This window comes from Meles meles, chromosome 8 (assembly GCF_922984935.1).
Source record: "Meles meles chromosome 8, mMelMel3.1 paternal haplotype, whole genome shotgun sequence".
Lineage (NCBI taxonomy): Eukaryota > Metazoa > Chordata > Mammalia > Carnivora > Mustelidae > Meles > Meles meles.
The window spans coordinates 52,746,474-52,759,685 of NC_060073.1; the positions used below are offsets into that span (position 1 = coordinate 52,746,474).

At 46.3% G+C, this 13,212-nt stretch overlaps 1 protein-coding gene across 7 annotated transcripts in view; it reads left to right on the forward strand.

Annotated features, from left to right (window-relative positions):
* Positions 1–13,212, forward strand: part of DENND2B (DENN domain containing 2B) — a 149,881-nt gene that overhangs the window by 45,605 nt on the left and 91,064 nt on the right. For 4 of the 7 annotated variants that reach the window (XM_046015545.1, XM_046015546.1, XM_046015547.1 and 1 more), the window contains one exon: positions 1,300–1,388. The exons of 1 other annotated variant lie outside the window; for it this stretch is intronic. The gene's annotated coding sequence lies outside the window, so the exon portion shown is untranslated. Of the gene's footprint in view, positions 1–1,299; positions 1,389–1,863; positions 2,144–13,212 lie in introns of those variants that run through there. 2 more of the 7 variants (XM_046015553.1, XM_046015551.1) reach the window with 2 other exon arrangements.

Consider the following 13,212-nt stretch of genomic DNA (forward strand, 5'->3'; position numbering starts at 1 on the left):
TTTAAGGAGAATGCTTTCCACCCATCATCTCTTTTTATGCCCATCCCAGCCCTATCAGTTGCCCGTGGAGTAGGTTTCATAGGTGGAAACTGGGAGGTTAGTTAGTGGTAGAGCCAGACACTTCCAGGGTCTTCTGACCCCTGCTCCATGGGTACTCCTGCAGCCACTCTGCCTAATACACACATGAGGGTTGAAAGGCGGTATTATTTCTAGATCTGTTCTTTTCTGCTTCTGTGACCTGGGGCAAGTCATTTGACCCCTCTTTGAGATTTTCTTTAATCTGTTAAATTAGTATGATAAGGGGCACCTGGGTGGCTCAGTCGTTGGGCATCTGCCTTTGGCTTGGGTTGTGGTCCCGAGATCCTGGGATCTGACCCTGCATCAGGCTTCCTGCTCTGCGGGAGGCCTGCTTCTCTCTCTCCCACTTCCCCTGTTTGGGCTCCCTCTCTCACGTGTCTCTCTCTGTCAAATAAATAAATGAAAAAAAATTGTAATAAAATAAAGTAAAATAAAATAAATTAGTATGATAATACCAGTCCTAACTTTTAGGTCGGTTGTGTTGAACAGATAAGCCACGATTTATGAGAGTACTTGGGAAAAGTATAAGGTAATTTATAGCTATGGGGCAGGACTTTCCCCTCTAATCTGTGCACCATTACCTTCCACATCTCATAGATGCTATCGTAGAATCTTTAGGCCAATAAGATGGTAGTCAGGTCTAATGCATGATGACTCTGAAAGATTCTCCACCTTCCCATATCATATCTCCATAGCAGCCACCAGAAAAAAGTTTAGTTCTTAAGATCAGATGGTAGTGTACTTTAGGGGAAAGGGCCCTGGGCTGGAGGCCAGTGGCCTGGTCTCCTAGTTCTTTGACTGCCTAACTAACTAGCTATGTAACTGTGCACTGAAAACATTTGCTCTCTCTGAGCCTCGGTTTTCCCATCTATAAAATGGTAATAATATTGTCCAGTGTATTTTAAATGGTTTGAGGATCAGGTAAAACTGTTCATATAAAAGAAGATCCCAACGCAGAAATGTACATGGAGGGGGCGGCATGGGGAGGGGGCTGAATTGAGGGCCTACTGTGTCCCAGGCTCGGTGCTAGCTCTTGGACAGGAATGACAGTATTCCTGGCTGTGACAGCAGCTCCCAGGCAGCCGGGGCTTTGGCTGCAGGCCCTCTGCAGGGCAGAGAGATGAGGCTGTGTTTGTATCATGTTTGTTGCTTGGGCTGTGATTCTGGGCTTGTCCAGGACTCTTATTGGTCCTGACCTAGTATCTTTCCTCTCCATTGCAGGAAGATGAGAGACTGCTTGGGCACCAACAGTAGTACCACGAGTCCCTGCACTGGTTAAAGCGATCACCACAACCTGGGCAGGGAGCAAGGTAAGCAGAGAGGCCAGTTCAGGCGAGCTCCTGGGATGTGAATGCATTTCCGCCTCAAGTGCTGCCCGGAAAATCCCAAGTGCACAAACAAGTCAAGGCAATGCATCTCCTACCCGCACTCCGGGACCCAGAGGAAGGGCTTGCTTCCCCTCCCAAGTGCTCCAGCTAGCTCCCTCTCTTCTGGCCAGGATTCCTCTCAAGTTAAAAAAATGAGACACTGGAGGGGAGGAAAACAAGTCCACTCACTGTCTTTCCCATCTCCCATCTGAGCTGTTGAAGCAAGTTCCCAGGAGCTGCCCAGAGCCCTTGTTTGACTGGAAGGGAGGTAGGAGGAGTGGAATGTGTGCAGAACCCGGGCTGATCAAAAGACAGTGCTGTTTCATGGAAGCCTCCCAGAACTGAGAGCTGGAGAGAAGGGGGGTGGAGGGGGAGAGGGGAGAGGAGACAGAGAGAGAGAGAGAGAGAGCGCGAGCGAGTGAGAAAGAGTGAGCTAGCCGAGCAAGCGCGAGCGCAGGAGCATGCTGGCTGGCGAGAACAGGGTCTCCATGACAACTGGCCTGGCCAGCTAGAAGTGCTCTGCTCACTTGGCTGGAAGGAGCGCCACGAAAGGTCAGAGGAAGGAGCTGTGGGAAGCTCGCAGCAGGTATCGGAGCTTAAGTGAGTGGATTTGGGGGCCCTTGGGCTCCCTTACAGACTGTGGTGCGAGCCAAACTCTGCCAAGCATGGAGTGGGCAGGAAAGCACCGGGACTTTCAGGTAAGGTCAGCTCCGGCTTGGATTGTTTTTTCTCCTTTCCTGGCCATAGTCTTGGGCTGTTTTCTGGGAGGCAGGCAAATGTCTGTACTCTCTGCTCGGGGTTTGGGGCTCAGGAATGATGTCATGCTTCAACAGTTGGATTCTATTAGCTTAAGGAGGAGGGAAACAGCCAATTTTCTTGACTTTGCAAATCTAGCTGATCTCACTCTTGCTGAACCTGAGGTGTTTAGACTTTTCTGTAGAAATCACCATCTTTTATTTAGCACAAAGGCTTAGGATATTTTACAGAAAGTAAATTTTTGTATATAAAAGGCGAATTATCATCACTTCAGTATTGTGTTTGAAGTTACTACACGGAAACTCCAGTGTCTTTTGAGTGGCTCGGTTTCTTCTAGTGAACACTGTCTGTTTGGTGCTGCTCTGTCTGACCTGTAATGAAAAAAAAAAAAAAAAAAAAAAAAAAAGAAAAGCCAATTAACTCAGCTAGGAGCCTGTGGTGAGTTCCCAGTCTCTGGAGCAGTTCTTAGGACAGAGGGACCTTCTTAGGGATATCTAAGCTGGGATCACATGGTTAATCTCTCTCCCAGGTAATCTGGAAAGAGGCATACTGTTCTCCTGCATTAAGGCCCATAACAGGCTTTCCTAAAAAAAATGTATATGGGGTAGAGGCTGGCAGGTGTGTGTATATTTTGGAGTTGGGGGACCTGTGGAGAGGTTACCTATATGGGTACCTCTGAGTGAAATCTCAGTGGTGGCTGCTAAGACCCAGCTTGTTGGTGGAGACATGAGGTATTGTGCTTGTGCCAGATGGATACTTTGGGTTAATGTTTTAACTCAAATCTCAGGGCGTTCACTGTCCATGCTGTGCACTCCTTTTCTGTTTTTCCTATGTTTTGGTAAAGGGGTGGTTCTGACCTAGAGGAGTGGTGTGTGGTAAGCTCGGTGTGGCCTAGGAGAGGAGACCCTTCCAGAAAGGTGATGAGGTAGCTAGGTTGTTAGTAATCTTATTTCAAGGATTCATGCAGCAGACACTCCCTGCAGTGGGGACCCATCAGGAGATGTGCTTCCGCTTCAGCCATGTTATATCTCAAACTTACTCCTGGGCCTCAGGGAACATTGTGGATGCCTTTGGTTTCTCTGTGGGATGAGGGTACAGCTGCTGTCCTGGCGCTTCGGTTTTTCTTCTTGAACTTTCTGAACAGAATATCTTTTGTATTCTGGCAGACAATGAGGGGGCCTTCTGATTAACTTCGGGTCAGCTTGCCAGTAAAGGCACTGACCATGTCCCCAGTTTGGGCTCCCTGAATGTGTATATGTCTGCATCAGTATTGTGGCCTGAGGGTCCACAGGGGTGAACTCCATGGCCCTGGACCTCAGAGGGGCCACTGCTAAAGTGATGCCTCCTTTTAGTGTACTCCCAACAATTCTCTGCTTGGTTGAAACCTCTGTTTTGTTGGGGGGTGGATATGGCACAGCACTGTTGGTTAGGATTAAATTTGGGGGTTGTGAGGAAGGGGCAGTGCAAGTTCAGAATCTGAGTTCTCTGCTTAAGTGGCTGTGGTTGGGCCTCACCTCTTCCCCCTCCCCTGCCCAGGCAATGTGAAGATGGCTTGCAGTTGATCATTCTTTTGATAGAGCAGAATGGACACTGGATTTGGGGTTAGTAGACTTGAGTCCATGGTCAGATTCTGCTACTTGCCATCAAGGTGGCTGCCAGCAAGATCATTAACCTCTGTGACCTTCAGATTTATTAGCTGTGAGATGAGAGATAATGGTATAACTACTTCCACAGGTCTGTTGGGAGGGAGAAAAATGAGATAATTTCCATGAAAGTAATTGTAAGCAAGTCAAGTCCTACATAATGTAAGACGCTGCAAATTAGAACTTGAAGGATTACCCCACTCTCTTCTGAAAAGTCATTTTGCCCCTCTGTTCTGGTTTCCCAATTTATTTTTATTTATTTATTTATTTTTAAAGATTTTTTATTTATTTCACACACAGAGAGAGATCACAAGTAGGCAGAGAGACAGGCAGAGAGAGAGGGGTAAGCAGACTCCCCACTGAGCAGAGAGCCTGATGTGGGGCTCGATCCCAGGACACTGGGATCATGATATGAGCAGAAGGCAGAGGCTTTAACCCACTGAGCCACCCAGGCGCCCCTCGTTTCCCAATTTATAAAGTGTCCTTTTCTTTTGTGCATTTGTAAGGAAAAATGAGGAAAAAAACCTTTAAAAAGTTCTTCAAGATATTAAAGGAAACAAATAGTGCTTTCTTTGGGTTGGGAAATAGGGTGATATTCACTGTAGGCTTTGAGCCTCATAAATGATCCTTCAGAGATGAAGCTTTCTTTCCCTTAGGTTACCTGACTCATGTGTTTAGTATAGAAGAGAACCCTTTGCTTTTCCAGTGTCCTATAGCTAGCTACCTCCCAGTTATGGTATCATAAATTTCAGTAGCTGGAAGACAGGCTTCTGATTGTCAGGTTTGTCTCCCTCTTTCTGCTGGGGAAACTATACTGAGTGGGCAGAGAGGCCTTTTCTCCTGTTCTGGGTTTGAAAGGCAGCGTCTAACTGGCAGGAAGAGTTATCACTCTCAAGGGCTCCTTGGGGGCTGGGCAGCTTTCAGGAACCTGTGTGGCTACAGCTTAGAGGGAAATGAGAAAGAAAGAAAGAAATGAGGAAGTGGGAATTTCAAGGGCAGAGACTCTTGATATGCAGTGGAACTGTGCCAAGGAACAGAATAGCAGGGGTGGGGAGACTCCAGGCAAGGACACCCGGATCTGATCTTAGGGAGTGTATACGGCTCAAGGCATGCTTGGTGGGAACATGGGGAAGGACCCAGCACCCCACCTGCAGCCCCAGCTTTTGTCATAGGACAGGGAAGGTGCCTACCATGCCCTGGAGTGTGCTCTGGGAGGAAGCCCCTGGGAAGACCCTAAGGAGGCAGATTTGTTGTTGTTCAGCAGCAGAGCTTTTTTTCTAGGCAAATCACAGCCCAGCAGCCTCTAAGGTCTGATGGCCAAGTTGTCCATAGCTTAGGTTGGGGCTGCAGCTGTTCCCCACTCCTCCTCAGTCCAGCGTCCCAGCGCTGAGTCACACGTTGGATGGATCCCTCCATGTTCTTTAAGGATTAAAAAGTAACATTTCTGTTCTCATTCCTTCTCTCCCGCCTTCCTCTACTCCCCTTCCTGCATACTCTCCCTCTGGGCTCCCTCTCTCTAAAATTAGAATAATCAGTTATCCAAGGAAGTTGAAACTTTGAAATGCCTTAGAGGACAGGCCTGGGGCATCCTGAATTCCACTGGCTCTGCCCTATCACTGCAATGGAGGGCTTGGGTATAAAGTTTGCAAGGGCTCCCCAGACTCTAGCTATTATGGCCACACTGCTGGCCTGGAAGTAAGAGAGGCTGTGCTCCATTTCCTACCTAATCTGATTCTAAGAACTACTTTGGGAAGCACCACTGGGCACCTCAGGGTGGTGGGAGGGTCTGAGTCAGGGACTGCCAGAGCACCTCCCTGCATGCAGGTGGGGCAGAGAGACTGAAGAGCATGTCTTCCTGTTGCTTCTCTGGTCTCCTAAATGTCATTGCGCTGGAGGCTCCTGATTTCTAGTGCTGGGCCCAAGAGAGTATGCTGAGGCAGCCGAGTACAGGGAACTCGTACCTCAGCCTGGGGGAGTACAGACATCAGCCCTGCAGAGCGTTGGCTTGGCCTCCCTGCTCCACTACATTAGCTTGAGAGAAGAGGGTGTTTAGGGTGGGCAGGGGGAGGGGAAGGGAAAATCTGCTGGCAGATAATTGAGTTCTTTGAGTTAGAAGATTCGTGGAAAGTGGAAAAGGGGTCCGGGGGCATGAAAGAGGGGAAAAAAGTTACCATCTGGCACAGTCTGCAGAGATTTCTCTACAAAGCCTGAAGGAGAAATTGTGTTAGTGAGTGCCTTCTCCTGGGGGGTGGGGAGGGAGAGTCTAAGCATCTATTTTTGCTGGGGAGGAGGTGCTGTGTGCATCTATCTCAGTAGGTGGTTGCAGCAAAATACTGGGTGCATTTTGTCTGTCTTAGAGGAACATGCCACGGAATATTGCCTGATAGAAAGATTCCCCGTGAGACCTAGTGTGTTGAGGGGAGAGGAGGAGGTTAAATGAGTCTAGACTACCTTATTGTAGGATTTCTCCAAAGATCCCTTCTCTTATTATTTTTGGCTCCAATATACTGTTGAAATTATCACAATAATTTTCTCATCTAAAAACTGCCCATGTGTTGGATTGTACTGTCTCTATTTTTTTTTTTTTAAGATTTTATTTATTTATTTGACAGAGATCACAAGTAGGCAGAGAGGCAGGCAGAGAGAGAGAGAGAGAGAGGAGGAAGCAGGCTCCCCACTGAGCAGAGAGCCCGATGCGGGGCTCGATCCCAGGACCCTGGGATCATGACCTGAGCTGAAGGCAAAGGCTTTAACCCACTGAGCCACCCAGGCGCCCTGTACTGTCTCTATTAAGGGTGAATTATATGCAATTATATACCTTCTTAAGCAAAGCTGACTTGTGTCTAAGGGTTTGTCATGAAACCACGCATCTCTCAAAGATGCAGATTCTTGTGCATGACTTGTCACTGAAGGTGTTTGTAGGTGAGCTGGAGGTTGATTAATGGGAAGGAGCATAGCGAATAAAGGACTGTTTGACCCTTGGGAAAATGAGATGAACAGGGGGTGATGGGAGACTAGGAAGAAACAGGGAGAGGGTCTGGGTAAGGGGATTGGGGGTGTGGGAGGAAACTAGTTCTGAGGAACAGCAGGGGGATAGAAGGCAGTACCTGGGCTGCTCTAGGAGGCCTTCGCAATTTAACAGAAGGTTGCACTGCCCCCCAGGGGACCCAAGGAGACCATGTCCTAGCAATCAGGGAAGCTGGCATTGGGGCTGACACTCTGTTCCTTTGTTCCTGGGTTTGGAGGAATCTTTGGCACCCATGTGCCCTCTTGGTCTGCCCACCCATTTTGTCAATGAATAAGGAGGGTCTGGACCAAGAGCTAGGAGGGTTTAAATAGTATCAAGTGTGAACTTGATGTTGTCACCAGGTATTGTATCATAGTTATTTCCTCCCCAAAGTGAGCCTCTGTCTCTGTGATGAAGAGAGAAGAAACATAGGCCTGCTGAAGTTAGGGTTTTGCAGTAGGGTTAATGACCATCTCATGCTTTAGGCTGGGAAGAAGGCAGAACATCCCAACTCTTATTAGATGCTGATATAAAGCACTGTTTGAATGATGGAAAAGAGCCAACTAAAAAGGACTGGAGATAGGAGGGAGAGGTCAAAGCTTCTCTGAGTGTCAACAGATCAGGTGTTGGTGGGGGAAGGAAAAAGGTAAGGGGAAAACTGGAAAGAAAACTATATAGTCAGCTAGTTTTCAGAACTCTTCAACCTTTTCGAGGAAGTGAGTTCTGGTGTGCTCATTTATGTCTTGGAACACAGGCTCCCTTATGTAGTTCTGACAGTTGATTTTAAAACTTGCTTTTAAATGAGTCAGCCTGTGTTTGTTCAGCTCTCAGGGACTCTTGATCCTTCGTGCGTGTGGTGGAATGACCCATCAGCACTAATGTGAGCATCTCAGTGCTTCGAGGTGCAGCGGCAAAGAGCTGGCGCTCGTGGGCCATACCCGCCTAGGTTTAGAGCCCAATGTTACAGTTACTAGCTGTGTGATCTTGGGCAAGTTGTTGAATCTCCCTGAGCCTCTGTTTTCTGTGAGGTATCTGCAAAATGGATATAATAACAGTACTTAACTTGTGAGAGTTTTCTTGAGGATTGAATGAAATATTACATGGAAATTTCTCAGCCCAGCACCTGGCACTTAGTAAATGTTCAGTGCTTTCCCGTATTATTATCAACCTAGAGCAGCATTTTGAAGAGTAAGACTGGCATCTCTTAATCAGGTTGGGATTACAATGCAGGAAAGTCAAATCAGATTCTATATCTTTCTTTATTTAAAGATTTTATTTAGTTTTTTTGAGAGAGAGAGAGCGAGCGAGCACAAGCAGGGGGCAGGGAGAAGGAGAAGCAGATTCCTCGCTGAGAGAGAGAGCCTGATGCAGGGTTCGATCCCAGGACCCTGGGACCATGACCCGAGCCAAAGGCAGATGCTTAACCGACTGAACCACCCAGGTGCCCCAAATCAGATTCTTCTTTTAGAAGTTTATACTTCGTGTTTCATTCACCTTTCTGTCAAGACCTCAGGAGTGTCTCCATGGTCGTCGTTCTCAAACCAGATTCAGAAGCTCAGCTTCACCCTTCAATGTAGGATGCTTACCCTTCACTGTCATGGGAGACCAGAACTGCTTCTTGCCTGCTGCTTTCCCTGTAGGCCTACCCATGCAGTAGGTCCTCCTTTGCCCAGCATTGGCTGCCCTTCACAAGCTCCTGTTGGTGCTCTAGACACAGGTTATCCCAGCACTCCTCACCTCTACTTCTGTGAATTCTGTTTATCATCCTTGGGAACCCAGTGTAGAGCATAGGCTTTGTAGCCAGCTCTGGAAGGCTGTAGTCTGGCTCTTCCTCTTATTACCTGTGGACCTCTGGCAAGTTAACTTTTATAAACCTTATTGTCTGCAGCTGTAAATTGGAAGTAAAATGGTACTCATCTCAAAGGTTTGTTGCAAGGGTTAAATGAATTTATAGAAAGTGCTTCACTTAGTTGCTGGCGCAAATATGCTCTTCGTAACTGTTCACTGCTATTGTTGTTCGAGATCCCTCCCTCTGTGTGTTCCTCTGCCTCCATATAGCAGTACAGAGAGCCCTGGTCAGGTCAGCAGATCTAAGCGATAGTCCTGGCTCTATCTGTGACTTGTCAGGTGACCTTGGGGAAGTCACCTCGGCTTCTTTAGACTTTAGTTTCCTCTTCTAAAAGGCAGAAGGTTTAGATTGAGGGTTTTCATTGACATTCTGACTTGATTCTTAAATGCATGTGTCTTATCTTACCAAGAGATTCCCTGAAGTTGTATAAAATTAAGCGTAATATTTTATACATTTTATTTCCCCAAAGTGGCCAACATATACACTTTTTGCTTAAAAAACATTTGAGAAGCTTTTTAAAAAAATCCCATCAGCTGGATTCTAGGAAGCATTTGACTTGGTTCTCCTAACTTGGAGCCTGGGATCTTGTTCTCAGAGGCACAGGGCTTGGCTGTAACAACTCAAAAAGAGTGCCCAGCCTTTAGTGAGTTAGAAAGTCTACCAGCTTAGTAAGAAAGGAGGTGGGTTTCACTTGGTGCTGCTGGGAAAATTTTGGTCGACAGATGTTTGGAGGTACTTATTGGTTGTGCTGTATAGACTCAGATCAGCCCTGTAAATAAATACTGCCGTCACTGTTTCCTTCTCTCCATGGAGAAAAATGGCAATGTTTCCTGGCTGACCCTCTCTCTCCCTTAGAGTCTGAAGTGAGTCAGTGGTGCTCAAAGACAAATCCGTGTGTTAGGATAAGAGACATCTAACGAAAGGGTGATACTTAGAGCCTGGGCTCTGGGGTCACACAGTTGGGGTTCTTATTCTGGCTCTGCCACTTACTCCAAGATCTTGGGTGAATTGTGTAGCCTGCCCATGCCCCAGTTCCTTTTCCATGAAACTGTGAGTCCTATTTCACAGAGTTGTGGTAAGGCCTAAGTGTCCGTGCTTAGGATAGTACCTCGTATCTAGTGCTGAATGAAATACGAGCATCGACTGTTAGATTTCTTACTCCCTTGTAAGGCAAGCAGAGCTTGTTTCCAAGTGGCTGGTCTGTCTGGTTTGTTCTGCTGAGAAATGTGGGACAAAATCCCCTTCTTTGTCATGGACAGACATCTCTAGTATCAGGAGAGCAGTGGTAAGTGTCCTGCAAACAATACAGAAGTCATAGCTCTTGTACTTTGCTTTTGCAAAGACATATATAAACCAGAAAGGGAATCTGAGCTAAAGAGCATGTAGGTTGAAAGGACCCACTCTGATGAGTAACCTATGTTGTATGGCACTGGAGTTAGGGACAGGCAGAACCCTGGGTAGAAGAACAAGACGGGAAGTGGGCTGAGGGAGAGATGAAGCTAGGTAATGAAGAGTGGTGAGTATTTCTGGGCAGGTGGTAGTGGCTGCGTCGGTAAGCCCTGTGGAGAAGCTCCTGGCACTTTCTCTTCCCAGAGGCACCTTGACTCCCCAGCCCCAGGTGAGAATTGCCCCCACAGTGATCACTCAGACCAGTCTCAGGGGAGCTGCGGATTGGGACGAGGTGGTTCTTATCTGTTCCTCACCAGAAGGAATAGCACGAGTAGCTTGGTGTATCTTATCTACAAGTGTAATTATAAAGAGATTTCCTTTTCCAACTGCAAGAAACAGGAACTTTTGCTGCCAAACTTAACAGCACGTTTTAAGTCCTTCAAATCTCCTCTGAGTGCTACCAAAGCTCTGAGCTTTGTTGTTATCTCTTGTTGAAATATAGCCTGGAAAGGTCATCTCAACAGTGCCAATTTATGGGCCTGCTGAACCCAGGCAGGCCTAGGGTAGAATGGGGAGTTCCTGGGAGTAGGTGCTTCACAGATTTTCCCTTTGAGTCAGGTTGTTTATAGTTTATGGTTCCTTTTGCTTTAGAAGACCAAACTCTGCAGATTAGGGTCAAATATTTTACTTCTTCTGCAGTTTTCCTTCTGTAGGCAGGAGCTCTGATTCCACAGTAGCTCCCTGTATGGTGGGGAGAAGCTCAGCCTTGATGGTAATTACGCCGCCAAAACCATGCCTGGCACTCCTCACTGGAGGTTGGTTTTCTCAGCACAAAGTTATACCAGGATCCTTCACCCCATTTAGTTTATTAGCAGTTTTGACTTATACTGTGTGTTCTGAAGGAGCAATTAAAAGAGGCGAATACCACATGGTGTAGAAACCACACATAGGTTTTTGCACTCATTGGTAAAGATCTGAAGAAAAGAAGGCCAGACCCATGTGTGCATGTACAGTACTCTGTCCCTTGGCATAGTGGATGCAAATAGGGAAAGGAAACTAAAGAACCTAATTGACCCCAGCAACTGTAAAGAAGTGTGGCACTTGAGTGTGAGAGAAAATACCTGGGACAGCTGAGGTGAACTTGGCAATGGCAGTGACCTTGGCCAGCAGTCTGTGACTTGACTAACTCAGCTGCTCTGTTTAAAGAATTGAGGCTTTGGAATCTAAAAAGGAAAGAGAGCACTGAAATTTTTTATTTTCTTTGCCTCCCTCTAACCCTGATTCACTTACCCGTCTAGGTTCAGACACCCGTGGAAAGACTGCTATCTAAACTGCTGTTTTTGAAGTGTTGTGGGCAGCACTGTCCTCTCCAAGTCTCTGTATCTCTGGGTTGGAGTCCTCACTGCCTCCCAGGAGTGAGTTATTGCTTATTTGTGCTGGGAGAGCCAGCTGGGAGGAGACTGGTGGGTGAGAAGGGCAGTGGGTTAAACTCTGAGGAAGTGCCGGAAGGGAAGTGGCAGGGATCAGGTTAAAAAGAAAACGGTAAGGAACAACTGGGGATGTTTGTCTTATTTAAATCTCATCAAATAGAAGTAGAAAAGCTTTTTTTTTTTTTTTTTTTTTTTTAAGATTTTATTTATTTGGGGGAGAGAAAAAGTGGGAGAAAGAGAGAGTGAGTGCCTAAGCAGGGAGGGGGCAGAGGGAGAGGGAGAAACACACTCCCCGCTGAACAGAGTGCCTGATGTGGGACTCGTTCCCAGGACCCTGGGATTGTGACCTGAGCATAAGGCAGACACTTAACCCGCTGAGCCACCCAGGCGTCCCTCAGGTGGGTTTCAGAAGCAGTGCTCTCCAGGCTTCTTTTCACCTGAAGAATACCCAAGGTCACAGCTTGCTCAAACAAGTTGAGCCCTGAGAAACTGTAGAAACTAAAGGAGAACACCACAGAGTCATGTGTATTTACCACAACAAGGAAAAAATCAGCGGGGCTGAGGGGGCGGAGCAAGCCGCGTAGACTCTAACACCTGTGACATCATCCCCACCCCTGAAAGCTGTTCATGTTTTGTCACGGGGGGTGTTAGGATGACTGCTTGTGTTCCCCAAGAGTTTATTTCTGCTCAGCCTTAAAAATTTAAGTAATTAATCGAAGTGTAGTTAACATACAGTTTGGTATTAAATTCAGGGGTACAGCATCGAGATTCAACTCAGTGCTCCCCATGCTGTGTGGTCACCCTCTCTTACCATCCAATGTTACTACAATATTAGTGACTCTATTCCCTAGGCTGTGCTTTTTATCTCTGTGATGTATTTGTTTTATAACTGGAAATTTGTACCTCTTAATCCCCTTTATCTATTTCACCCATACCCCCTTCTGGCAACCACCAATTTGTTCTCTGTATTTAAGACTTTGGTTTTTGTTATTGTTGTGTGTTTGTTCATGTTTTGTTTGTATATTCCACATATAAGTGAAATCGTATGTTATTTGTCTTTCTCTGACTTATTTCACATGGTGTAATATCCTCTAGGTCTGTTTGTGTTGTTCTAGATGCCAGAGTTTTATTCTTCTTTATGCCTGAGTAATATTCCTGTGTATGTGTGTGTGTGCACACACGTGCATGTGCATGCTTGTGTACCATATCTTTATCCATTCATCTATTTTTAAATGTTTTAAATTTTTATTTATTTATTTATTTAAATATTTTATTTATTTATTTGAGAGAGAGAGTGAGAGTTCACAAATGGGGAGGGTCAGAGAGAGAGAGAGAAGCAGACTCCCCACTGAGCAGGAAGCCTGATGCATGCCTTGATCTTAGGGCCCTGAGATCATCACCTGAGCCAGAGGCAGATTCTTAACTGACTGAACCACCCAGGCACCCCTATCCATTCCTCTATTGATGGACACTTGGGTTGCTTCCATATTTTGGCTGTTGTAAATCAGTACAACCACTGTGGAAAACAGTATGAAGTTTCCACAAGATATTAAAAATAGAAATACCATATGATCCAGTAATTCCACTACTGGGTGTTTACCCAAAGGATACAAAAACACTAATTTGAAAAGATATATACACCCCTATGTTTATAGTAGCATTATTGACAATAGCCTTTCTCTTTTTACTTTAC